Consider the following 26488-nt stretch of genomic DNA (forward strand, 5'->3'; position numbering starts at 1 on the left):
CCAAACCACCAGCCACTTCACAGAAAAAAAAAAATGAGGCTTTCTACTCCCGTAAAGATTTACAGTCTTAGAAACCCACAGAGGTAGTTCTGCTCTGCCCTATGGGGTCACGATGAGTCAGAATTGACTCAATGACCGTGAGTTTGAGCTTTCTTTAATAAAGGTAAAAAAGAGTATGTCTGCAAAACAGGAGATTTATTAGGACACATTTTAGGATTATCATGTCCTTTGATTAAAATCAGTGAAAACTATAGCAACTCAATTACAACATGACTAATAATGGCCCAGAGCCTTCAGATACAAAGGTTTGGGGCACCTTATAAGGCAGCTGATGTGTGTGCTGAAGCAAAGGTATTGCAGAATGTGTGGTGGAAGAAAGTAGGTCTAAATAGCAGCTGTGATCACATGATCAGTTACTGAAATGAGAACTGTAATTGTTCTGAATACCTCTTCCTTGTACACATGTGTCAAACATTTTGCTTTCTTTATAAAACATAAGCTATAAACGGGTCTAGTGTATTTTCAGTTGTATGTGTGTTAGCTATCATCATAAGTTTGTGCTTATAATTTTCATTAGTTAGATATTATATATAATATAAGAAGTTATGGGGTTGATAAAGGGTGAACTTTGAAACTTCAGGTTGTATAACAAAGGGACCATGATTTTTCAGTAGTTAGCAGTTACGATGTAGCTTAACGGTTATGTACTAATATAATAATTTCACAATGGGATCTGCTTTGACCATCCAATTGTTAAAGGAAGCTTCCTAGAGGGTGTGGGCTGCATCAAATAAGTGAGTGGGATTTGAGCAGCTCACGGACAAAGTTTACTGAAAAGGTAATGAGAATTTCCCACAAACTTCTTTTTTTCCTGAATGCTACAGTCCTTTCCTTATTGACAGAACCAAGAGAACCTGTGTGGGTGTAGGAAAAAGTGGAGCACAGTGTCCCACGGCAGCACATGCTGACGTCCAAATGAGACTTCTTCAAATGTGGCTTCTTTCGATCTTGTCAATTCTATACTAGGTGCTTATCAGTACAGAGGGGTTTCAAATAGAAAAAAAATAATGCACGCCTTTTTTTATTCGTTCCATTTTTAAAGACTAACTACCATTGGAGCAAATACCATTGGAGCAAACAATTAAAATAAGTGATCAGGCCAATCAAAATGGCTTAATATCGTTCATTATTTTTTCCTGAACATCTTACTGAAATGTGAGCTGTGCATTCAGATTTCCCACTCCATGCATCATTTTTTTAGACTTTAGATTTAAGCTCTTTCAGAGTATTCTGAGTGTATTCAAAAGAACTTACATTCTCAACATAATGTGCCAGATATTCAGCAGCTGGGTGCATTCAGGCCTGGACTGAGTAGCATGAATAGTGAGAAATGAGAACTTTATTCAGTTAGATCTTCATAAAAACTCTTGTTTTCATTATATTCTTTGGAGTGTCGATGAGCATAAGTATCCCTAATTGGGGCGAGGGGAGCCCAAGTGTATTAAGTAGAGGTGTTAAATCTTCTTTGTAATCCAAAAGCAATTGCATACAACCTACAGCTAACCGAAAGAGTGCAGCAGACGATTGGAGGACCATCGCTTTGTACGCCTCTTCAGTGGGACAAGTGGAATTAGCTCTCCGGGATATATCTAGGCCTTGCCCCGATGGAGTTCTAAAAGCAGGTGGGTAAAATGTTTCACTGCATCTGGGTGATTGAGGTCAGGACATTTTCCAAACTAAGAAGTAGAGGACAGATGGAATTCCATACATGCCGTGAGCCACTAAGAAGTAGAGGACAGATGGAATTCCATACATGCTGTGAGCCACCAGAAAGCCACATGGAAGTTTTGAGTTGTTTTCAGTATCCTCAATAAGAACACAGGAATGGTGCAGCCTTTCTGTCACTTGAATAACCTGCAGTTCGTCTTCTGGAACTTTTAGCCAATGGTTAAAAGCTTGGTTCTTACTTGTTTACCTGGTAACTGAAGTTAGTACTTGTAGGGTTCTAGAAGAATTATTCGGACTGTTTCTTGAGCCACCTCCCTTGTCGTTCAATTTCAAAGGAGATGGTTGAATGAGGCTATCACTGCCTTCGCACTGTGGTCCAGGAGTAGCTGTGTATTAAGTCCCCACGTTCCTCCTGACCTCAGTCCTGACCACAGTTCCTCCTGATGCCTCCTTGGATCCGTCCCCTACTTCAGAGTCCTCCTCCCTCAGACGCCAGCAACACCGCATTCCTCTGCATAAAATACACAATCCTAGGCACACTCCCACAAACTTTTAAAACGCCCTTTGTATACAGATGTTCTGCCAAAACACTTAGGTTTTCGCTATTTTAAATCCTGCATCTAGACCATCATCTCCTAACATAGATTTGGAATATTCCAGCCTCTACCCCTGAAAGAGCCATTTCCTTGGGATAAGTAAACAACAAAATATGTATATACACACCTATGTGTTTCACTTGCTTTGCTGCTCTAGGGAATTGAGACTAACACAGCAAGCTAATATCTTCAAAGCAATCTATCATCAGTTATTCTTCCCCATGGGTCAGAAATTCTAATGGGAATTTCTACTGGAATTCCAAACTGGAATTGCTAAATATAAAGGAGGTAATAGATTTCAAGTGGTAGGAATGAATTCATAGCACTTAATCATCAGACAAAGGGGGTGTGATTATCTAAATGGCCAGCCAAGCTAAAAGAGTAATCAATATAACCTGATCGATTGAGTTTCATATTTCATCACTGTGTTGTTACAGGTGAGATCAATCCACACCACTTATTACTATTTGAAGCCTTTATTAACAGCTGGCTCAAGGGGGACTAGCATCCTGAAAAACACTCTTGACCCAGGACAATGAAAGTACAGGATTTTCATAGTTCCAAGTAGTGGGCTGGCTTAAGGGGAGGGATATTCAAGCAGTTACATTCTTATCAGATTGGTAGGGTAGAGCAGGGCGAGGGGGAACAGCAAAGCTGCAAATAATAATTCAAGAACTACAAGGAGGGTTTCAAGTTCTTGCTAATTGGGCAGGCAGAGTCCAGAGACATCTTGAAAGAGTCCAGATCTATCAGAAGAATGGGTATGGAGCAGAGGGTAAAAGGGGGTGAGGGGACTAGCTGCTAGCAAGGGGTTGAAGACAGTTTAAAACAAAATGTAGTTGCTCACACTAACCTGGATTACTACATTTGTGTTCCAGAAAAGAAATAGATAACCAATCCACTAAATTCCTACTCTATTGCTATAAATGGAAGAATATTGAGTCAAGTGAACCAGAATCACCAAAACACAGAGTTGTGATCCCATAATATTTTCCCAGACTATGACCAGTTTCTAGACCCAAAACTCCTTGAATAAAGGGAAAATCACATCGTCTTGAAATTTGTGTTAGTCTGGGTACTTTACAGAAAAAAAATCCACAGAAACTCATGTATAAGAGAGAGTTCTATATACAGGGTAAGTACCCATCAAGAAAATATCCCATCAGCTTTCTTCACCACATTTGCTTATTCACCGGCTTTGTCTTCAATGGTTGTGTCGGGAAGGTGAGCATCATAGAATGCCAATTTAATAGTATTCTTGCATTGAGTGAGTACTTGAGTGGGGCCCAATGTCCTTCTGCTAACTTAATACTAAACCTACAAAAATATGCACATAGATCTATTTCACCATCCTTATATATAAATATATTTTCATATGTACATATCTTTATCTAGACCTCAATAAATGCCCTTTGCCTCCCAGCTCTTTCATCTATTTCCCTTGACTTTCCTCCTGTCCCACTATCATGCTCAGTCCTCACCAGGGTTTCCGCAATTCCTCTTTGTTACATTCCACTTGATCATGACCTAGCAGGCCTCCCATACCCTCCTCACCACCAATTTGGATCATTTGTCCCTTGACCCTGGGTTTGTTAACACCACTTCCTTCCCCCCACCTCCCCTCTCCCATGTCTCCCAGGGTGTCGGTCCAATTGTTTTCTCCTCCAGATTGTTCATCCAGCCTATCTTATTTAGACAGACCTGCGGAGATACTAACATGCACAAAAACAAGACAGAAAAACCAACCAACAATATACAACACAACAACAACATCAAAAGATACAGCATCTGGAATCTTAAAAGCTTGAAAGTAAACAAGCGACCATCTAGCTCAGAAGCAACAAAGCCCACGTGGAAGAAGCACACCAACCTGTGTGATCACGAAGTACCAAAGTGATCAGTTACCAGGCATCAAAGAACAAAAAAAGCATATCAAGATGTGCTCACCTCCATGATACGATCACTTAAGACAAATGGGTGCAAAAGCAAATGTGGCAAAGAAAGCTGATGGTGCCGGGTTATCAAAAGATATAGCGTCTGGGGTCTTAAAGGCTTGAAGGTAAACAAGTGGCCTTCTAGCTCAGAAGCAACAAAGCCCACATGTAAGAAACACACGAACCTGTGTGATCATGAGGTGTCGAAGGGATCATGTATCAGACATCGTCAGAACAAAAAAATCTTACCATAGTGAATGAGTGGGGAAAGTGCGGAGTGGAAACCCAAAGCCCATTTGTAGACCACTGAGGATCCCCTTACAGAGGGGTCTCAGGGAGGAGACGAGCCAGACAGGATGTGATGTAGCAATGATGAAAAATACAACTTTCCTCTAACTCCTAAATGCTCCACCCACCCTCCCCACTATCATGATCCCAATTCTACCTTGCAAGTCTGGATAGACCAGAGGATGTACACTGGTACAGATAGGAACTGGAAACACAGGGAATCCAGGGTAGATGATCCCTTCAGGGCCAGTGGTGTAAGTGGCAATACTAGGAGTGTGGAGGGATGGTGGGTTGGAGAGGGGGAACCGATTACAAGGATCTAGATGTGACGCTCTCCCTAGCAGACAGACAACAGATAAATGTGTGAAGGGAGATGTCGGCCAGGGCAAGATATGACAAAATAATTTATAAATTATCAAGGGTTCATGAGGGAGAGGGGAACGGGGAGGGAGGGGAAAAATGAGGACCTCATACCAGGGGCTTAGGTGGAGAGCAAATGTTTTGAGAATGATGGCGGCAATGAATATACAAATGTGCTTTACGCAATTGGTGTGTATGTATAGATTGTGATAAAAGTTGTATGAGACCCTAATAAAACAATTCAAAAAAAGATAGAAAGAAACCATCCCAACCCAGTGCTGCCCAAGCCCACCAGTCCAACATTAATCCATATGTACAACACCAATCCACAAAATCTTCCTTCATCTCATAAAACATACACTCTGATGCTGACTGCAGGAGGAAAGCTGAATCAGTGAATGTGTAAGCATCTCAAAGCTGGCAGGGGTCTCCACATGGGTGCTCCAGCACCCAGGACTGCATAGGGTAGGTCCATGTGGCTTCTCCTCAGGGATGTCTTTCAGGAAGTGAGCCTTGCCAACTAAAGCAGGGACTTGGCTAAGGCAGCTGCACCCTGGCCTGACCATCAGAAAGCAAGAGACCCTAGAATTAGAAAGACTAGGCTCACCAAGCCATTTATCCCTCCGCCCTTCAATTAACCCCATATGGCTAGGTTGGCACAATAAACTAACTACTTAAATATTGTATACTGTTAATCTTTCTCCCAACTCTCATCGATGAGTTTGTCATATTATTACCAGAGTTAGAGGGTTTGGGGGAAATGAAAAAAATTAAACCTCTTGGTAATCATTAATTACTAACTCTGAGTTAATACAAGTTCTCAGAGATCTAAAACATCACTGTGATCTATCAGTCGAAGTAGGAGCTTATGGAAGATATTTATTACAGGTTCATTTCACAGTAGTCCCAATGGGTACCTGCATTTATTTTATAGTTATTTGTCCAGTGTCAGAATCCATAACTAAATAGACACAGTCAACCACTGCTAGAGCCTTCATGTTGGCTTCCTGGCATTTGGTAGAAAAGGCCATCAGAGAGCCACTAAAACTACCTCTACCACATAGCAAATGAAATAGTCCCATATTTCTCAGGAAGAAAATGTTCTGGTACTGATTGTAGTGCTGTATGTACAACTCTTTTTAATTTGACTGCACTATGAACGTGTATGGTATATGAATTATATCTCAGTAAAACTATTTAAAAAGTCATCAACTATTTTTTTTTAAATCAGGGATACAAAGATTAGTCCCAGGATCACAAAGGAATGAGAACCACCCATGGAGCACATTCAGAGTCTCTGTGTTAAGGGGCAGAGCTCAAGGTCAAAGTCACCAGACTCAGCTGCCTGGATATCATGGGATAGGACAAAAGAGCCAAGAGAGGCAAGAAGACCATGAAACAGAACAGAGATGTTTCAACACGAGGAGACTGTGAGGCAGCAGTGAGCTGGCTTCCTGGCCCACACAGGCATAGATAGGCCCAGTAACTGAGAGGCTGAGGACCAAAGAGACTTGGCTGTTGGCTAAAGAGAGGTGTTCCTGTGAACCAATAACAATATCTTTTTAAAAATCATTTTATTGGGGATCATACGACTCTTACCACAATCCACACATACATCAGTTGTGTAAAGCACACTTATACATTCGTTGCCCTCATCATTCTCAGAACTCGCTTTCTGATTGGGTTTCTGGGATCAGCTCCTCGTTTTCCTTTTTTCCCTCTTCCTCCCTCCCCATGCCCCACTCCCTCACGAACCCTTGATAATTGATCATTTATTATTTATCTTATCTTACACTGCCCGGCATCTCCCTTCACCCACTTTTCTGTTGCCCATCCCTCAGGGAGGAGGTTATATGTAGATCCTTGTTATCGGTTCTCCCCCAACTTCCCTCCTCCCTCCCAGTATTGCCACTCTCACAACTGGTCCTGAGGGGTTCATCTATCCTGGATTCCCTGTGTTTCCAGTTCCCATCTGTACTGCAGTATATCCTGTGGTCTAACCAGGTTTGCAAGATAGAATTGGGGAGAGGAAGCGTTTAAGAACTAAAGGAAGGTTGTGAGTTTCATTATTAATTCACTGAACCCTGAGTGACTCATCTCCTCCCACTACCCCTCTGCAAGGGATGTCCAGTTGTCTACAGATGGACATTGGGTCCCCATCACGCACTCCCCTCATTCACAATGATATGACCCCTCCCCACCCCCCCGCCTTTGGTGCTTGAAACCTGGTCCCCTCAGCCCTTCATGATCACACATGTTGGTGTGCTGCTTCCATGTGGGCTTTGTTGCTTCTGGGCTAGATGGCCGCTTGTTTACTTTCAAGCCTTTAAGACCCCAGGTGCTATATCTCTCGGTAGCCGGGCACCATCAGCCTTTTTCACCACACTTACTTATGCACACCTTTGTCTTCAGCGTTTATGTGGGGACGGTGATCACACAATGATAGTTTTTGTTCTTTGGTGTCTGCTACCTGGTCCCTTCAACACCTCATCATCACACAGGCTGGTGTGCTTCTTCCATGTGGGCTTTGTTGCTTCTGAGCTAGATGGCCGCTTGTTTACCTTCAACCATTTAAGACCCCAGATGCTATATCTTTTGATAGCCAGGCACCATCAGTTATCTTCACTATGTTTGCTTATGCACACGTCTGTCTTCCGCGATCATGTCAGGAAGGTGGGGATCATGGAATGACCGTTTGGGTGAGCAAGGTGCTCTTGTATTAAGGGAATGCACGTGAGGAGGTCCAATGTCCACTGCTACTCTACTAAACCTGTAAATATATGCACATAGGTCTATTTCCCCCATAATCATAAATATATTTACATATGTACATGTCTGTATTTAGGCCTCTGTATATGCCCTTTGCCTCCTACTCCTTTCCTATATTTCCTTACATTTTCCTTCTCTCCCACTACATGTTCAGCCTTCATTCTGGTTTCAGTAATTCCTCTCAGTTAACTTGCCCTTGGTCACTCCCTAACAGTCCTTCCATCCCCTCCTTGGCACTGGTTTTGAACCACTCATTGTTCCCTGTTGGGTTGGCCAACACCTACTCCCTTCCCTTATCTCCCACACTCTTATGTCCCCCCAGGACTGTTGGTCCTGTTATTTTCGTCTCACATTGTTTGTCCTACCTATCTTATCTAGGTGGACATGCAGAGATAATAATATGTGCATAAAAGTGCAGATGGCTTTGACAGCACCAAACAAAGTGGCACATAAGAAAATGGCGACGAAGGCAGCAACACTGACAAGCTAACAAACAAAAAAGCCACTGACATACAAAATTTCAAAGAAGAGGGAAAAAAGAAAAAAGCAACAACAAAACAGAAAAAAATTAAAAAGCCTGTTAATAGTTCAAGATCTGTTTGTTGACCTTTAGGTGTGTTTTCCTGACGAGTCTGATGGAGTGCCATGTCCTGGCCCCAAAGTCCATTCTTTATAATCACTCGGGGCCTCCTTGTTCTGCCTCCCCCATCTCTCAATTGTATGCCCCAATGTTTTGCCTCAGTGTGTGTGGGGGGGATCAGCTCAGTTGCACATCCCCCAATGTGTCTCCGGTGCTGTCCCCTGTAGGGCCATGAGTCAGTGCAGGATGTCTCATCTCACCGTGGGGCCAGCTATATGGTCCTCCCTGTACATTGGGTCCTCCAAGCCAGGCTATCATCCTCTGATCTTGGTGGGCCTAGGTGTGCTCCACTTTGTCCCTCGTCCTTCCTTTGCTTCAGCTTCCTTCTGGGTATGGTAGGTCAGTTCCTTTCCCACACCAGATGATCTATTTTCATTTTCTGTGGCACTCCTTCCACATTGGGGGTAGGGCTAAATCTGGTAAGGACTGGCGTCTGGTCCAGTCTTTTTGTGGATTCCTCCATGCATTATGTTGCCCTCCTGGTTTTACGTGTCATGGTGGGGTCTATATGTACATTCCAGTTCTGTGGGGACACAACCGATAATCTCCCTCTGGGTGGGTTAGTACCCTGTTACCCCCATGCCATCAACTCAGTTTCTCCCCACCCTGCTTCTCCCTCAACCTGCCCCCATTCCCCTTCTTTATGTTGGACTCTCATGTACCTCTCTAGGTGTGGTCTGCCCTCCTCCCAACTATCTATGCTTCCGCCCGTTTATTGTGAGATAGGTGTTTATTCTTCTATTCCTGGCATGCTGATTGTACTTACCTCAGGGGAATCATGTGATACCTGTCCTTTTGAGTTTGGCTTGCCTCGCTTAACATGATTCCTTTCAGCTCTTCCCACGAAACGACGTGTTTCATCTGATTGTCTGTGCTTTTCAGTGCTGCATAGTACACCATTGTGTGTATGTGCCAGAGTTTACTAATCCAGTTGCCTAGCAATGGAAACTTAGGCTGTTTCCAAGATTTTGTGATTGTGAATTGTACTGCAATAAATATTGGAGTGCAGATGACTGGTCATGTTTTATTTGTTGCTACCAATGGGTGTATGCCCAGTAGAGGGATGACTGGGTCACAAGGTAGATCAATTTCCATTTTCTTTAAATATCTCCAGATTGCTTTCCACAGTGGTTGTACAAATCTACACGACCACCAGCAGTGGAGGAATGTTCCTACTTCATCACAGCCCCACCCAACACTTGTTGCTCTCTGGTTTGCTGATTTGGGCTAGCTACAGGGGTGTTGGTAGTGTCTCATGGTTGTTTTGATTTGCATTTCTTATGGCTAATGAGCGGGAACACTTTCTCATATGCTTATTGGCCATATGGGTCTCCTCCCTAGGGAAAGGTCTTTTCATTCTTTGGCCCACTTCCTTAGGGGGTTAGCTGTTTTCGTCTTTTTGCAGGTCATGATTGTGTTGTAGATTTTAGTAATGAGCCCTTTGTCCGATGTGTCATTACTAAAAATCCTCTCCCAGTCTGTGGGTTGTCTTGTGAAGTCTTTTGAGGTGCACAGGTTCTTTATTCTTACTAAATCCCATTTGTTGATTTCCAGTTCACCCGTGTGTGTACCCTTCCCTATTCCAGTGAGCCTATGAGCTCCCTGGGCCAGTGCTCTAAGATTAACCTCAAATTCCTCCTTGATGGTCCCGATGGTTTGGGGTTTACCTTCTAGTTCTGTGATCCACCTTGAGTTTATTCTTGTGCATGGGGTGAGGTAAATGTCTTGTTTCATCTTTCTACATGTGGATATCCATTGTTTCCAGCATCACTTGTTAAAAAGGGCATCCTCTTCCACTTAATGGTTTTAGGACCCTTGTCAAAGATCAGTTGTCTATATGCTGATGGTTTTATTCTTGGGCTTTCTATTTTTTTCCCACTGGTCTGAGTGTCTGTCATTGTGCCAGTGCCACGCTGTTTTGACCACTGTAGCGGTGTAATAGGCATTAAAATCGGGTAAGGCAAGTTCTCCAACTGTGTCCTTCTTCCTGAGGAGTTCTCTAATAATTCTGGTTTTTTTCCCTCTCCATATGAAATTGTTGGTCAGTTTTTCCAATTATTTGAAAAAGGTTGATGGTATTTGAATTGGTATAGCATTGAACTTGTAAAGTGCTTTAGGGAGGACTGTCATCTTTACTATGTTGAGCCTTCCAATCCACGAGCAGGAGATGTTCTTCCATTTGTGGAGGTCACTTTTGGTTTCCTGTAGTAGGGTCTTATAGTTTTCCTTGTATAGGTCTTTAGTATTTTTTGTTAAATATATTCCTAGGTATTTCAGTTTGTTCTTAGCTACTGTGAAAGGTACTTCCTTCTTAATCCCCTCTTCCATGGTCCTGTCCGATGTGTATAGAAAAAACACCGACTTCTGTTCATTGATCTTGTATCCTGCCACTCTTCCATATTCCTCTATCACTAACTACTCCAGCTGTGGAGCTTTTGGGGTTTTCAATGTACAGGATCATGTCATCTGCAAAGAGCAATAGTTTCACCTCCTCCTCTCCCATTTGGATCCCTTTGATGTCCTTCTGCTCTCTTATGTTGTTAGCCAGAACCTCCAAAACAATATTGAATAGACGTGGTGACAGTGGGCATCCTTGTCTTATACCCTTTTTCAGTGAGATTGATTTTGTCTTTTCTCCATTGACTATGATGTTGGCTGTTGGTCTTTCATAGATAGCTTGTATCAGCTTGAGGAACTTACCTTCCAATCCTATCTTCATGAGTGTCTTGATTAGGAATGGGTGTTGGATGTTGTCAAATGCTTTTCTGCGTCTATGGATATTATCGTATGGTTTTTATAATTTTTCTTCTCGATGTGGTTTATAATATTAATGGATATTTCAGATGTTAAACCATCACTGCATTCCTGGGATTAATCCTACCTGGTCATTGTGGATGATATGTTTCATATACTTTGTATTCTATTGGCAAATAGGTTGTTAAGAATTTTTGCATCTATGTTCCTTAGAGATACTCATCTGTAATTCTCTATACCTGTGGGGGTTTTGCCCTGTTTGGGTATCAAAGTAATGCTGGCTTCATAAAATGAGTTTGGGAGTTTGCCATCCTCTTCTACGTTATGGAACACTTTGTGGAGGATTGGTGTCAACTTTTCCCTGAATGCTTGGTAGAATTCTGCTGTGAAACCATCTGGCCCTGGGCTTTTTTGTTGGTAGGTTTTTGATGACCCTCCCTATTTCTTCTTTTGCTATGGGTTTGTTGAGGTCCTTGATCTCTGTCTGAGATAATCTAGGGAGAGACTGGTTTTCCATATATTTATCCATGTCTTCCATATATCTGAATTCAATAGAATACAGACCTTCATAGTATTTTGTGATTACCCTTTTAATCTCATTGGTGTCTGTTGTTATTGCCCCCGTTTCATCCCTCATCCTGGCTAATTATGTTTGCTCCTTTCTATCCTTGGTAAGATTTGCGAGAGGTCTGTCATTCTTCCTCATTCTTACGTAGAACCAACTTTTAGCTGCATTTATCTTTTGCATTGTTCTCTCGTCTTCCCACTGGTTTAATTGTGCCCCAATTTTTATTATTTCTTATCTCTTGCTATTGGAGAGGTTGTTCTGCTGACTCTGTGTTCTATTTGTTGGAGGTTTTGTGTTAACGTTTCTGTCATAAGCCTCTCTTCTTTTTAAATATATGCTTTAATGATATCAAGCTACCTCTGATAACTGCTTTCACAGTGTTGCATAAGTTTTGATACATTTTATTCTTTCTCATTAGTTTCTAGAAACTTCCTAATCTGGGCCTGTACCCATTAATGTCGCAGGAGATTGTTGTTCATCCTCCAATTGGTTGCCTTTGCTTTTTGGAACGTCCTCTTATGAATCTCCAGCTTTATGGCATGGTGAACTGAGAAAAATGCCTGGATAATATCTATGTATTTGAATTTACTAAGACTGGACTTGTGTCCCAGCATGTGGTCTATTCTTGACAAAGATCCATGTGGATTTGAAAAGAATGTGAAAATCCTTGCTGCTTTGGATGGAAAGCTCTATAGATGTCTATCAGGTCAAGTTGCCTAATTACATTGTTTAACTCTATGGCCTCCTTGCTGAGCTTCTTTCCCAGTAATCTGTCTTCCTCTGATAGAGGAGTATTAAATTCAACTAGAATGATTGTTGAGTCCATGATTTCTTTTTTCATCTTTTTAGTAGTTTGATGAAATTTGCTGCAGAATCGTTAGGAGCATAAATATTCAATATGCTAAATACATCTTGTTTACTGAACCTTTGAGCATTATTTGGTGTCCCTCTTTGTCCCTTTTTATGGTTTGGATCTTGAGGTCCATTTTGTCAGAGATTAAGATAGCATCCCCTGCCTTTTTTGAGTTACCATTTGATTGGTAAACTTTCTGCCAGCCTTTTATTCTTAGCATATTCTTGTCTGTTCGCTTAAGATGAGTCTCTTGCAGGCAACAGATTGATGGATTATGTTTTTGAGCCAGTCCTCAAGCCTTTTTCTTTTAATGTACGAATTGAGTCCATTGGAATTCAGAGTTATTATCACTGTCTGTGGATTCCTAGTTGTCATACCCTGTTTTCTGTCTTGGGTGTTTACCTGTCTCACTTCATATCAGTGTGCTGCGTTTGAGTGGAGGGTTTCTAGCTTGCCTTCCTTTCCATCTGAGACCCTGTTGTCCTGGTAATTGTTGCCGGCATATTGACTTCTAGATGGAGATGGGCTATATAGTGGTCTCCTGTTTGTTCTTGGTGAAGGTTGGTCCTCTGGTCCTATTGAATCAGCCAGTATCTCCCATAGGGTCGGGTGACTTGCAGCATGTCCTTTGTGTCTTTCTTTGTCCTGGTAGACCCTTATCTCACCATCTATCTTAATGGATAACCTTAATGGGTACAGGATTCCGCAGGAGGAATTTTTTTCTTTCAGCTTTTGGAAGATGATGCCCCATTCTCTTCTCCTCTTCATGGTATCCGCTGATAGGTCTGAGAATGCTCTTACCTGCATTCCTTTGTATGTGACTGTCTTCCTTTATCTTGCTGCTCTTAAAATTTTCTCTTTTATACAGCTTTCCCCCAGATCCTGGATGCTTCCATTCCCCCCAACTACCATGATCCGAATTCTACCTTGCAAGTCTGGATAGAGCAGAGGTTGTACACTGGTGCATATAGGAGCTGGAGGCACAGGGAATCCAGGGTGGATGATACCTTCAGGACCAGGGGTATGAGGGGCGATACTAGGAGAGTAGAGGGTGAGTGGGTTGGAAAGGGGGAACCGATTACAAGGATCTACATGTGACCCCTGGGAGATGGACAACAGAGAAGGGGTGAAGGGAGAAGCCGGATAGGGCAAGATATGACAAAATAATAATCTATAAATTATCAAGGGCTCATGAGGGAGAGGATAGCAGGGTGGGATGGGAAAAAAAGAGAACCTGATGCAAAGGACTTAAGTGGAGAGCAAATGCTTTGAAAATGATTAGGGCAAAAATGTACAGATGTGCTTTATACAATTGCTGTATATATATATATATATTGTGATAAGAGTTGTATGAGCCCCTAATAAAATGTTTACATTTTTTTCTCTTTTTCCTCGAAGTTGGATATTTTTGCTATTATATTTCTTGGCGTGTTCTTCTTGGGGTCTAGTCTAGCTGGCATCCCTTATGCTTCCTGGATGAGTTCCTGGTTCTCACTTGTTAGGTTGGGAAAGTTTTTGTCCAGAAATTCCTTTGCTATCTTGGCTGTCAACTTGTGTGTTGTGCTCTGGTAGACCGATTATTCGAATATTATTCCTGTTTGTAGCATCTGTCGTTGATCTCAGGTTATCTTCTGCTCCTTTAATTTTCCTATATGACTGTCTTGCTCACTTGCTTAGGTTTGTTTGAAAGTCCTCGAGATCACTCATACAGTTCTCTGACTCCTCAAGCCTCATCATAATTCTGTGACCTTGTGTGTGGCTTCTGCTGCCTCCTCTGTTAGCACCTGCAGTTCCTTTGGTGGGTGGACTTCATCCGCTCTATTGCGAATTTCATCTCCTCTATCATTGCATCCTTATTCTGGGTTGCTTCCCTCAGCTCCTGTATTACTGCGAGCAGACTTCTGAAGATTTCCTTCTGTGGCAGATCTGTATCTGTTTCTTCTATGAGAGACATTAGCTCTGCTACTAGATTTTGTATCTCTGGGTTTTTTTGTTGTTGGAGTGATGTGGTCTGTTGATTTTTCCTCGATCCTTTCTTAGGCACCATGTTTCTCAGAGGCCAGGGGGCCCTTATCTGTGTTATTATTAAGGATTCTTTCAGGTGGCTGCCTATGACCAACTATAAGGATAGGTCAGATTGCTTTGTAGGCACAGTTCCTCGAAGGCTTAGTGACCAGGAGTGGTGAGATGTTTCAGCGACTGGCGTGGGGCAGGAGCCTCAGTGAGTGACCCCAGGCTGCTTTGACCTGGTCTGTCAGGGTACCCTTAGCAGCCTGTTTGTTTTTAAAAAATTAAATTATAATTTAAAAATAATTTTTTTTTAATTTGGGAGAAGAGAGAAAAAATGGAGAGAGAGAGAAAAGAGAAGTTCTAAAATAGGAGGGAAAAGAAGTAATAATAGTGAAAGTGGAAAAAGAAAATAAGAGATAGAAGGAAAACCTATAGAAAAGGGGCAGAAGAGAAGTAATAGTAATAATGAAAAAGGAGGAAGAAAGAAGAGAGTAAAGCAAACGCAGAAAGTAAATAAAAAAGAGAAAAACCTGCACGAAATAAAAGATATATATATATATATTTAAATCCCTCTCCCCCCTTATTTTCCCTCCAAGTTTTAGCAATGCCTAGTAGGAGGTGGAGGTGGGTAGGGCCTTGCTGCCATGGAACGTGGCGCTGATCTGGGCTCCAGGACTGGGCTATGTGGGGGGTAAACGCTCTTCAGATCAGCAAGTGCTCCCAGGTCCCTGCAGGCATGTAGAGTTGAGCAATGGGGAGAGGCTACACAGGCGGGAGAAGCCCCACAGGGGCGAGTCTCCTGCACAGGCTGGAAAAGGCTGGGCCGCAAGGGATGCTGAGAGAGCACAGGCCGCAACACCTGCCTTTTGTATGGGCTGGGAAGGGCTGGGCAGGCTTAGGAGCTGGCGCTGGGGCCCCTGCAGGGCACGGCAATAGTGAGAGCCACTGGAGTGCACAGACAGCTCTGGTGGGGACCGCAAAGCCGCGTCCTAGGGTCCCTGGCAGGCAGGGTGCTTATCCCTTGAACTGCCTGCCCCTGGAAACCCCCGCACCTGCAGCAGGGCGGGCAAAGCCGCTCTGGCAAGAGTGCAAAGCCCTGTCTCTCATGCTCCCAATAGGCAGGAGCGCCCACTGTTACGCCTGGCACTGTCAGCGGTGGAAGGAGCGCCTCCTGGCAGGCAGGTTTAGCACTCCGGGTCGGGGGCACAGGACTCCACGGTGACACTCGCCAGCCTGAGGTGGCTCTGGCAGAAATGCAGTGTCGGGAATAGAAGCAGGATGGCCTCTGGCTGCAGCCTCACACTGGCGGGAAGTGCACAGCGCGGCTTCCCAGGCCCAGAAAGGAGCTGGAGCTAAGCTGATGGGGCGGGCGGTTGGGCAAACAGTATGCTGGTGGAGAGGTCCCAAGTAGCAATGGGGGTGGAGGTCACCCAGGCAGCCCTCAGTAGATTGCAGGTCAGTTACCTGGACCTTGGTTAAATGGAGGGAGGGACGCAGACCCAAGGACAGATGTTGCCACGTGGGGGGAGGGCAACTGCGAGATAGGGAAGCGTCTCTTCTAGTGGGGTCCCATGACTGGGCAGCTGCTGTAGGGGGTCCTGCCACCGCTGTGCGTGTCTCGGCAGAGCAGAGAAGTGAGTCTGGGCACGGGGTCCCAGTCTGGGGATTGAGTGGGGCTATAGCTAGTCATGGCTGCAGGGGAGGCACCCTAATGACCCGAGATGTCCCACGAATTGGGTCCTGGATCACCGAGGCCCCGGATGAGGACAAATGTGTGGTGTGGGCGTAGGGTGCTGTCCGGGGGTGATGTTTCACTCACCAGACTCCTTCCACTCGGCTAACTGGGCACCAAATCCACCTTATTCAAAAGAGCTCTCAGAGTATGCGGGTCCCCTGATCCGCCATCTTCCCAGAAGTCTCTCCTAACTATATCCTTGCTGAGGGAGTTAGTTTATTGTGCCAACCTGGCTGATAAACACATGTGGGATTAATTGAGGGGTGTAGAGATAAATGGCTCCGCGAGTCTCACCTTTCTTGTCTCTCGCTCTTTCATCATCGGACCAGTGTGCAGCTTTCTTGCTTGTTCTGTGTCTCAATTTGCAAGCTACACTACCTGTGGGACACCTAACCCGTGGACTGTGTCACTGTAATTTGAGGTTCCTTCAAGAACTGCTTTGCCACACCATTGGAATTTACATCTCTTGAGCTGGGGACTGGGACTATCAGACCCTGTCATCTGTCTGACTGTTGATGGCCTGCCTTGCTATTTGCTGCCTATGCCTGGATAGCCTGAATTGCTCTACAGAGGACTACCCGGTGGCCCTCAAGACTTGAAGGACTGCCAGTGTCTCACAACTGTCTCACAGGAGTGTGTTGTACTGAGCCATTTATACTGCTTTATAATTTAATTCACTGTTTATTTCTTATGTTATATATCTATCTGTATAAATATATATATATATATAATTATTAGCGTTCTGGTTTTGCTTCTCTAGAGAACCCTGTCAAACACATTTAACTGTCTTGTGATCCTGGCTCTTGGTAATCTGTTCACTTCTGTAATAAAGCCCCCACCTTCTTAATTTTAATAACAACAAAGAGTTATATATTTCTGTAGGAATGGCAAATATTAATGCCACCATCAAGGACCTGAAGGAGGTGAGGGTAGTGATTTCCATCACTTCCCTATGTGCGTTGCCTATTTTTAAAAATAATTAAATCACTTTATCAGGAGCTTGTACAACTCTTATCACAATCCACATATACATCCATTGTGTCAAACACTTTTGTACATTTGTTTCCCTTATCATTTTCAAAACATTTGCTTTCTACTTGAGCCCTTGGTATCAGTTCCTCATTCTTCCCCTCCTTCCTACGCCCCATTCCCCCATGAACCCTTGATAATTTATAAATTATTATTTTGTTGTAAATCGCCTATTTGACCTGTATAGAAAAGTAGATGAAGCCTGGGGAATTAGAGTGTATTATCAGAAACATGGATGGCAACTCCCTTTGCACCTGTTGTTTCACATGTTGTTTTGATCCTTGAGAAAATTACCACATCCTGTGACACCTGGTATGCAGCTGTTGATCAGGAATATTTTTCTTGAAACCTGTTAGAAAATATCACCAGGCAAAATTACTCTCCATTCACAAGATCAATACAGTTGTGCTATCTTCCCTTATAGAAATTACATTTTCTAGGGCTATATCATAATTTAGTCCATAATGACATTTGATCACGTGTCTATCTAAACTGCACATTGGTCTATTACATTGATTCTACTATGCTTATTGGACCTGTTAAGTAAGTAGTGAGTTTCTAAGCACATTGGTTATACATGTTCATGTCAGAATGTGGGAAATAAATTCCACAAAAGTAAAATGGAATTCTATCTTTGTATGTTGAGCTCTAGGGGCAAATTTAGGGTCTTAATGCATGACATAAATACACTCTATGAGATAACTAAAAATGCACAAACAGATGATAAATTAGGCAACAAGAACCCCCCAAAGTAAATATAAATGCATATCAACAGAACGACAGGAGAACCTACAGACTGGTGGGAACTTTTTTGCAATGACATTGGACAAGAAGCGAATCTCTGAAATCTTATAGAAATCCTCAATTCTTCAACAACAAAAAAACACACACAATTCCATTTAAAAAAAGGACAGAAGACAAGAACATTACACTAAAGAGCAAAAACAATAGGAAATACTCATGATCATTAGACATTAAAGAAATATAATAAAAATTTGATGTAATCTTACCTCAGCATTAATAGCAAAATTGGAAAAAGGAGCAGTAAAAAAACCCAGAAAACTGCAAGTGTTGCTGAGATGCTTGGGGGATTTATACACAAGCACTGTGGAAAATGGTAGGACACTTATTTAGAATCTGGAAATAGAAATACCATATAATCTAGCAACACCCAATACTAGGGACATACCCTAGAGCAGTGATCCTCAACCTTATGAATGCCGTGATCCTTTAATACAGTTCCTCGTGTTGTGGTGACCCCCAACCATAAAATTATTTTCCCTGCTACTTCATAACTATAATTTTGCTACTGTTATGAATCAGGCGGTCCCTATGAAAGGTTGTTCGACCCCCAAAGGGGTCGTGACCCACAGGTTAGAACTGCTGCCCTAGAGGAAGGAGATCTATGACACAAATAGATATATGCACACCATACAATCTCAGTCTTATTCACAATAGCAAAAAGATGGAAATAACCTAGTGCTTGTGTTAGGCCAAGTTTTCTAGAGAAAGAAAACCAGTGTTGTGTATATGTAAGAAAAATTTTATATCATGTGTGTATATGTATATATGTGTGTATATCTATATATATATATACCATATTAAATGAAGGGGGAAGTGCAGAGTGGAGACCCAAGGCCCAAGTGTCAGCCAATGGAGATTCCCTCATAGAGGGGCTTAGGAGAGGAGATGGGTTAATTAGGGTGCGAGGTAGTACCGATGAAGAACACAGCTTTCCCCCAGATCCTGGATGCTTCCTCCCCCCAACTACCATGATCCGAATTCTACCTTACAGGGCTGGATAGGGCAGAGGCTGTACATATGAGGGCTGGAGGCACAGGGAATCCAGGGTGGATGATACCTTCAGGACCAAGGGTGTGAGGGATGATGCTGGGAGAGTGGAGGGTGAGTGGGTTGGAAAGGGGGAACTGATTACAAGGATCCACATGTGACCTTTTCCCTGGGAGAGGGACAGCAGAGAAGGGGGGGGGAAGGGAGACTCCGGATAGGGAAAGATATGACAAAATAACGATGTATAAATTACCAAGGACGCATGAGGGAGGGGGAAGAGGGGAGGAAGGGGGAAAAAATAGAGGACCTGATGCAAAGGGCTTAAGTGGAGAGCAAATGCTTTGAGAATGATTGGGGCAGGGAATGTATGGATGTGCTTTATACAATTGATGTATGTATATGTATGGATTGTGATAAGAGTTGTATGAGCCCCTAATAAAATGTAAAAAATGAAAAGGAAAAAAAAAAGAAAATGATTAGGGCAAAGAATGTACAGATGTGCTTTATACAATTGATGTATGTATATGTATGGATTGTGATAAGAGTTGTATGAGCCCCTAATAAAATGTAAAAAAAGGAAAAAAAAGAAAATGATTAGGGCAAAGAATGTACAGATGTGCTTTATACAATTGATGTATGTATATGTATGGATTGTGATAAGAGTTGTATGAGCCCCTAATAAAATGTTTTTTTAAAAAAGTGTGGATCTGCCAACTACCTCACACCATGCATGAAGCCAGATGACATTAGGTGAGTAGACATAGTCAGTCACCAAAGGACATATATTGAACGAGAGCAGCTTTATGGAAAGGTTTTCCTAAAGGAAAAACAAAACCATTCTTTGAAGCTTACCCGGATGGGAGGAAAGGAAGGGTCAATCACTCGCTAGAGTGTTGACACATATTAACTTTGGTGAAAGGAAAAATATTATTAAATATAGGAGGAGGACAGCACAAAATGACCAAGACAAGAAAGACACCGGAAGGAACACAAGAATTAAAGGCTACAAAGTAAATGTCATTAATTACACACTCCTGAAATAAGAACGCGCTATATGGGAATACATAGATAGACGCTAAAATTGAACAGAGATAGGAACATGAGTGGGACTACACATAAGTATATAATACAAAATTGGCAGATGATATTTATGCATCTGGGTTTATATGTGCTGCAAATGTAAGCATGAATCTAGGAGCATATACAAGGGACCCATATTCCTATATTCCTATAGCCAAATACAGGAAATGAGTTGCTGGGCCCGGGGACTCGGGATCTTAATCTCAAGGGACACCAGGTAAATTGGTATGATATTGTCCAAAAATTATTCTGCATCCTATTTTAATAAATAGTGATTGGGAGAGGGCTGTCTAAAAATTTTATAAGTAGCCTGTGAAGAACACCATTGGTCTCTTCCCATCCAGAGCAAAAAAGAGTGGAGAAAATTTAAGATGCAAGGAAACAATTGGTCCAAAGAACTAATGAATAACGTGATCCTCCACTTCCAGGATGCTGAGACCAAAAGAACTAGATGATGCCTCACTACCACTGTGGACCACTCTCAAACTGGAGGGGGTTGGGGAGAGGAAGTTCTTGATTGCATGACAGGAAAATGTGGAACAAACCTAAAATATTTTTTTCAAAAACATCAGGCTACTGGTCAGATGTAGACTGGTAAAACCACCAAAACTATGGCCCTTCGTCACTTGAAGTATGGAAATAGTCACTCTCATAACTTAATTTCAGCCAAACAATAGGCAGGTGCATAAAGGAAACAATAACACTACAGAGACATACACGTATGAGAATACTCAGTCATTTGAGATCAAAAGACAAAGTTCAGAAGAGTTAAGGAAGAAGGGAGACTAGAAACAGGAAACAGAGAGGAAGTTGAATGAGCGGTGTTACACTGACGGAACTACAATGATTGAGACAACAACAACAAAAATCTGATGGTGTGGCGGTTATGCATTGGGCCGCTTACTACGAGGTCAGCAATTCAAAACCACCAGCCACTCAGTGGGAGAAAGATGGGGCTTTCTACTCCCTTAAAGACTTACAGTCTCAGAAATGTAGGGACAGTTCTACCCTGTCCTAAAGGATCACCATGAGTCAGCATCAACTGGATGCCAGTGAGTACCAAAACCAAATAATCAGCATATGGTTTGTGCTGAGGGTAAAGAAGCCAATTCTGATTCTTAGACATTGACTCACTAATCCCAGCCAAAAATATCATTCGAACGGTTTCCTACTTCCTAGTAAAAACTCCCTCCCGTAATCCAAAGGTTTTTACCCATTTTTCTCCAACAACTGCATTTGGAAATTCAGACTGATGAATCTGTAGTTTTGCATTTCTCTACACTCTTGTACTAACTGCTCACTAATATAAGTCTACCCAAAACATCCTTGATCTATTAATTCCAACTCTTTCCTAATAATCAGATTTTTTTCCCTTGCAAGATTATTGGAAATGTGCTTTCTAATATGCTCCAACTGTTTGGAATTCCTCTGAGAATAAATAGACTGTTCTTGGTGATATTTTATTGTTGTAATTCAATTAGAGCTTCACTTAGCATTACTTACATTTATCACCCAGACAAAGAGTAAGTGAGCCTGTGATCATTGGGTTTTGTATCAACTTGTCTACATCAGGATTCTCAGTGGTCTGGCAGTTAAGACCTAGTAATCCCCCTTGTTATAACTTAACACAGTTTAATCAACTGCATAAGAGGATCTACTATGAGCAAACAATGTTTCAAGATTAGAATGGGATGCAGCCCCTTTATTCAGGTCACAGACCTGATGAAGTTTCCTCTACTCTTAGTAGAAGTACTACTAGTTCTTTTAGTAGAACCTGTGGCCTACTCTTAGGAGAACCTCTTTGCTTCTTTATGGGTCTGGACCCTGCCACTATCCGGTTCACCAACTCTAGTTCTTTGGACGTGATCTAACAGCTGCCATATAGCCTACTGAGCCTGGGAGCCACCAGCAGGCAGCCATCTGACCTGCCATCTGATCTGCCAACATTGGAAACATTGGACGCAACAGATACAAGCCTGTGGTCTTCCTGCTTCCTGATTGACCTTCCTGATTTTGTTTCAGTAGCCCCTGCAGCTACTTGAGTCAGGAAAACCCTTTAGCTTAATATCTGACCCACAGACTTGAATCAGGCTGGGCCTACCTGCTTCTACAATTGTGTGAGCCATTTTCTTGATATAACCCTCTTTCTCTCTGTCTCATTTTGCATGGCTGGATTCTAGAGAACCAGCCTAATACAGAACCCCAAAAATATTTGAACACATTTTTTATATCCTAAAATCATACTATTAATATTGTCCTCACTTTTTCTCATTGGGTAGAAATATTTGACCACAAATAATAAAATATTGAATGATTTAGGAAGAAGTATCAAAAACAGATGGAAGAGGGGAAGGGGGCATGTAGGTGGTGGCAGGGTACAGTGTTGATGATTTCAAGGGGCCCATATAGAAAAAAAATGTTTGGAAACTTATTGTGGTAGCAAATGTATCATTTTTCTGGATGTGATTGAAATATGGAATGATTTGATACATGTATTAAGCCTAATTATTAATAATAAATATATAAAGAAAAAAGAAGTTGGAAGGAGGATACAGAATCAATGTAACAAAAAGAACTTGTCAGCATTCAATTATTTCAAGAGGTAGTAGCATATGATTAAGGACTGATGGTATTTATGCACCCATTTTGTCTTCAACGATCATGCCTAGAAGGTGAGTATGTATCATATCATTATATGATTGTTTGTTTTATTTTTCTATTTGATGGCATGTGTATCATTAGGTTTGGTCTGGATCATGCCAGAGTATCTGGCCTTCAGTCCCGGAACTGTGCAATATGTACGTTTTCCCCTATGCCTGTTCTACTGTTTGAACTTACCTCAGTGCACTCATGTGGTACTTGTCCTTTTGCGCTTGGTTAACTTCACTCAACATAATATCCTCCAACTCTTTCCACAAAATGAGGTGCTTCATCTTTTCATCACTATTTTTTTTAGGGATACGTAGTACTCTGTCATGCGAATAGAGCAGAGTTTTAAAATCTATTAATCTATTGATAGAAATTTAGGCTGTTTCCAATTCTTGGTGATTGTGAACTGTGTAGTGATGAGCATTGGAATGCAGATGTCTGGTCATGGTTTGTCTCTTATTTCTTCTGGGTATATACCCAGTTGTGGAATTGCTGCGTCATAAGGTATCTTGAGTCCCATCTGTTTTAGCTATTGCCAAATCGTTTTCCACAGTGGCTGTACATATCTACAGGCCTACCAGCAGTGAGTGACAGTTTCTATCTCACCACACCCCCTCCAACATTTGTTGCTTTCTGATTTTTGAATTGGGCTATCTTTGTGGGTGTGAGGTGGTATCTCATAGTTGCTTTGAGTTGCATCTCTGGGATGACTAATGATTGGGAACATTTTCTCATATGTTTTTTGGCCATTCGGGTTTCCTCGATGGTGAATCTTGTAAAACTTTTTCCCACCCCACACGGACAATTCATTTATTCCTATTGTAAGCTTGCAGGATTATGTAGATCTTAGTGACACGTCCTTAGTCGCATATGTCATTGCTAAGTGTCTCTGCCCGGTCCCGGAGCTCTCATTACTCTCGATGAAGTCTTTCGATGTACACAAGTGTTTTATCATTAGTATGTCCCACTCAACTCTTTTATCTTCCTCTGGGTGTGTATCCTTCCTTAAGCAAATGTGCTGAAGAAAGCTGATAGTGGCCAGCTGTCAAAAGATATAGCATGTGGGGTCTTAAAGGCTTGTAGTTAAACAAGCAGCCATATGGCATGGAAACAACAAACCCCACATGGAATAAGCACATCAGCCTGAGTGATCATGCGGTGTCGATGGGAAGAGGTATCAGAAGTCCAAAAACAAGGGACAAAATGGATGTGACGGGGCGTAGATGTAGTGGAGACCCCAAGCCCACTGTGAAATAATTGGATAGTCCATCTCAGAAGGGGTGCACAGAGGTGTGGTAAATCCAGGGTCCAGTAGAGCACTGATGAAAACACAATTATGCTCTGGTTCTTTAATATGCCCTCCTTTGACTATTAAGGCTTATGTTTTACCTCATTAATATTGTTAGACCTATGAATACTCATTTGTGTAATTAAGATCATTTGATGCAGGAATGCCAGGATGGATAACCCTTCAGAAACAGCGATGGGAAAAAAAAAAAAAAGAAAGAAACAGCAAAGGGAGTAATGATTCCCTGAGACTATGGGAAGGGGGGGAGGGGCTGATAGCAATAAGGCTGTATAACCCCACTTGAAGGGAGCAGATAACAGAGTTGTAGGTGAATGGTTATATTATATTAGGTAAGATATGACTATTATATATGTATATATACGTATCATTGCTATTCTATTATATCTATATTTTATATAATAGAATAATAATTATAATATACAACGGTAACGATAAGGATTCCTGAGGGGACGGGTGGGGAGGAGGAGGAAAGGGGAGCTGATATCAAAGAGTACTGGAAGATAGAAAGTGTTTTGAAACTGACTGTAGTAGCAATTGTACAATTACTCCTGTTCATTTGAATTATGGAATGTTATGACGTCGGTAAGAGCTCCCAATAAAATGATTCATTAAAATAAAGGGAACTGATGGTATTTTAAAAAGAACTCCAAGCTGCATTAACGGTATTAGCAAATAACAAGACTCACGAATTGCTGAAATGGAAATGTTTCAAGAAACTGATGTACCAATGGAAGCATTCACTAACCTCTATCAAGAAATTTCAAAAACAGTTACCTGACGAACTGACTGGAAGAAATCCATGATTGTGTCCACTCCAAAGAAAGAAGATCCAGCAGGATTCAGAAATCATTGAACAATATCATTAATATCACATGCAAGTGAACTTTTGCTGAAGACAATTCCAAAGTGATTGCACCAGTATGCTGACAGGAGACTGCTAGAAATTCACGCTGGATTCAGATGAGGACATGGATCAAGGGCTATCACTCCCAGTGTTGGATGGGTCCTGGCTGAAAACAGAGGATGTTCGAAAAATGTTTGTGTCTTATTGATTATGCAAAGGTCTTTGTGTATAGCATTTGAAATAATTCCAGGACACTTCATTATGCTCATGTGGACCAAGAGGCAGTTATTTGATCAGAAGGGTTAATATCACAGATGGCCATGAATTTGATGAAGGAAGTGGCACAAATTCCAAAAGAAGTGTTAGTATATGCCAAGAAATGTCGCCAGGCCTGAATTTTCATACCCACTGCCATTGAGTTAATCCTGACACTTAGCAACACTATGAAACAGAGTAAAATTCAATGGGTTTCCGGATCCTGTAAATCTTAACAAGATGTGATGTCTCCCCATTCCTCCCTCTTGAATGCTTGATGGGGATTAAGATTAGCAGTCCCACAACTAGCCCACTACTCCACCAAGTCTCCTTGGAGCTTGCTGTTGTTGTTAGAAGCCTATGCTTAACTTCCCTGCCATCAAAGCTGCTCCTAGGACCCTGCGTGGGTTCCCAGAGTGTAATTATTTACAGTAGCTCAAAACCTAGTTTTTCCCTGGTGGAGCTGCTGGGGGTTTCAAACTGGCAACCACGCAGATTGCAGCCCATCTCATAACAACTCCACCACCAGGGCTCCTACGCCATGCCTAGCAGACAACAGTTGAAACCAGGCTTGAGGAACCAGGGAAAACAAAACTGGGGAGGCAATGCAGAGATGGATAGTGCTTGTCTTTGGATTTGCTCTTATCTCCCATTGCAGCTTCCTAAATGGATCCCTAAGAGGGTGTGGAATTGTGTGAATGTGGCCTCCTTAATTAGGAATTTATCATCCAATTAAAGTGAGTGGAGAAAACATGTTTCTTTTAAGGGAAGAGTTTTAATTTCTTTCTTTTCTTCTTTCAATTTAGTGGTACTTTTCATGCAAGGTAAGGGGTGAATTTTATCTATAGAGAAACATTTTTTCAACTATAATATTTGAGACTTTTCATTAGAGACAATCATGAATATACATTAAAGCAATAAGATGGGAATTGTAAATGTAAACAAACATAAACATATGTATGACATCTAAAATGCCTTAATTTAGAATCTAGACTTGACACAAAGGAAGGCAATAAGCAAAGGAAGTTTGTACTATCCTGGAAAATAAAGCTATTCTTAGTTTGCCCTCTAGTGTTCACAGAAAGTAAGTGTGGAGTCTAAAAATCAGTTTTTAATTTATTTGGGCCATATCTTACACCATCTAATATGTCCATCCACATACAGTTGTGTTGTCCGCTTCCAGTGGAGTTATACAGTCACTAATGCTATCAGATCCCCATTTCTCCCCTTCCCCCTCTCTTTTCCCATACCCTTAGGGAACCATTACTCCTGTTAAGGTTTCTAAAGGATTATCTA

At 42.0% G+C, this 26488-nt stretch overlaps 1 pseudogene; it reads right to left on the reverse strand.

Annotated features, from left to right (window-relative positions):
* Positions 1–1257: 1257 nt before the first annotated feature.
* Positions 1258–11204, reverse strand: LOC142449124 (geranylgeranyl pyrophosphate synthase pseudogene; annotated as a pseudogene).
* Positions 11205–26488: the final 15284 nt, after the last annotated feature.

Source organism: Tenrec ecaudatus, chromosome 5 (genome assembly GCF_050624435.1).
Source record: "Tenrec ecaudatus isolate mTenEca1 chromosome 5, mTenEca1.hap1, whole genome shotgun sequence".
Classification (NCBI taxonomy): domain Eukaryota; kingdom Metazoa; phylum Chordata; class Mammalia; order Afrosoricida; family Tenrecidae; genus Tenrec; species Tenrec ecaudatus.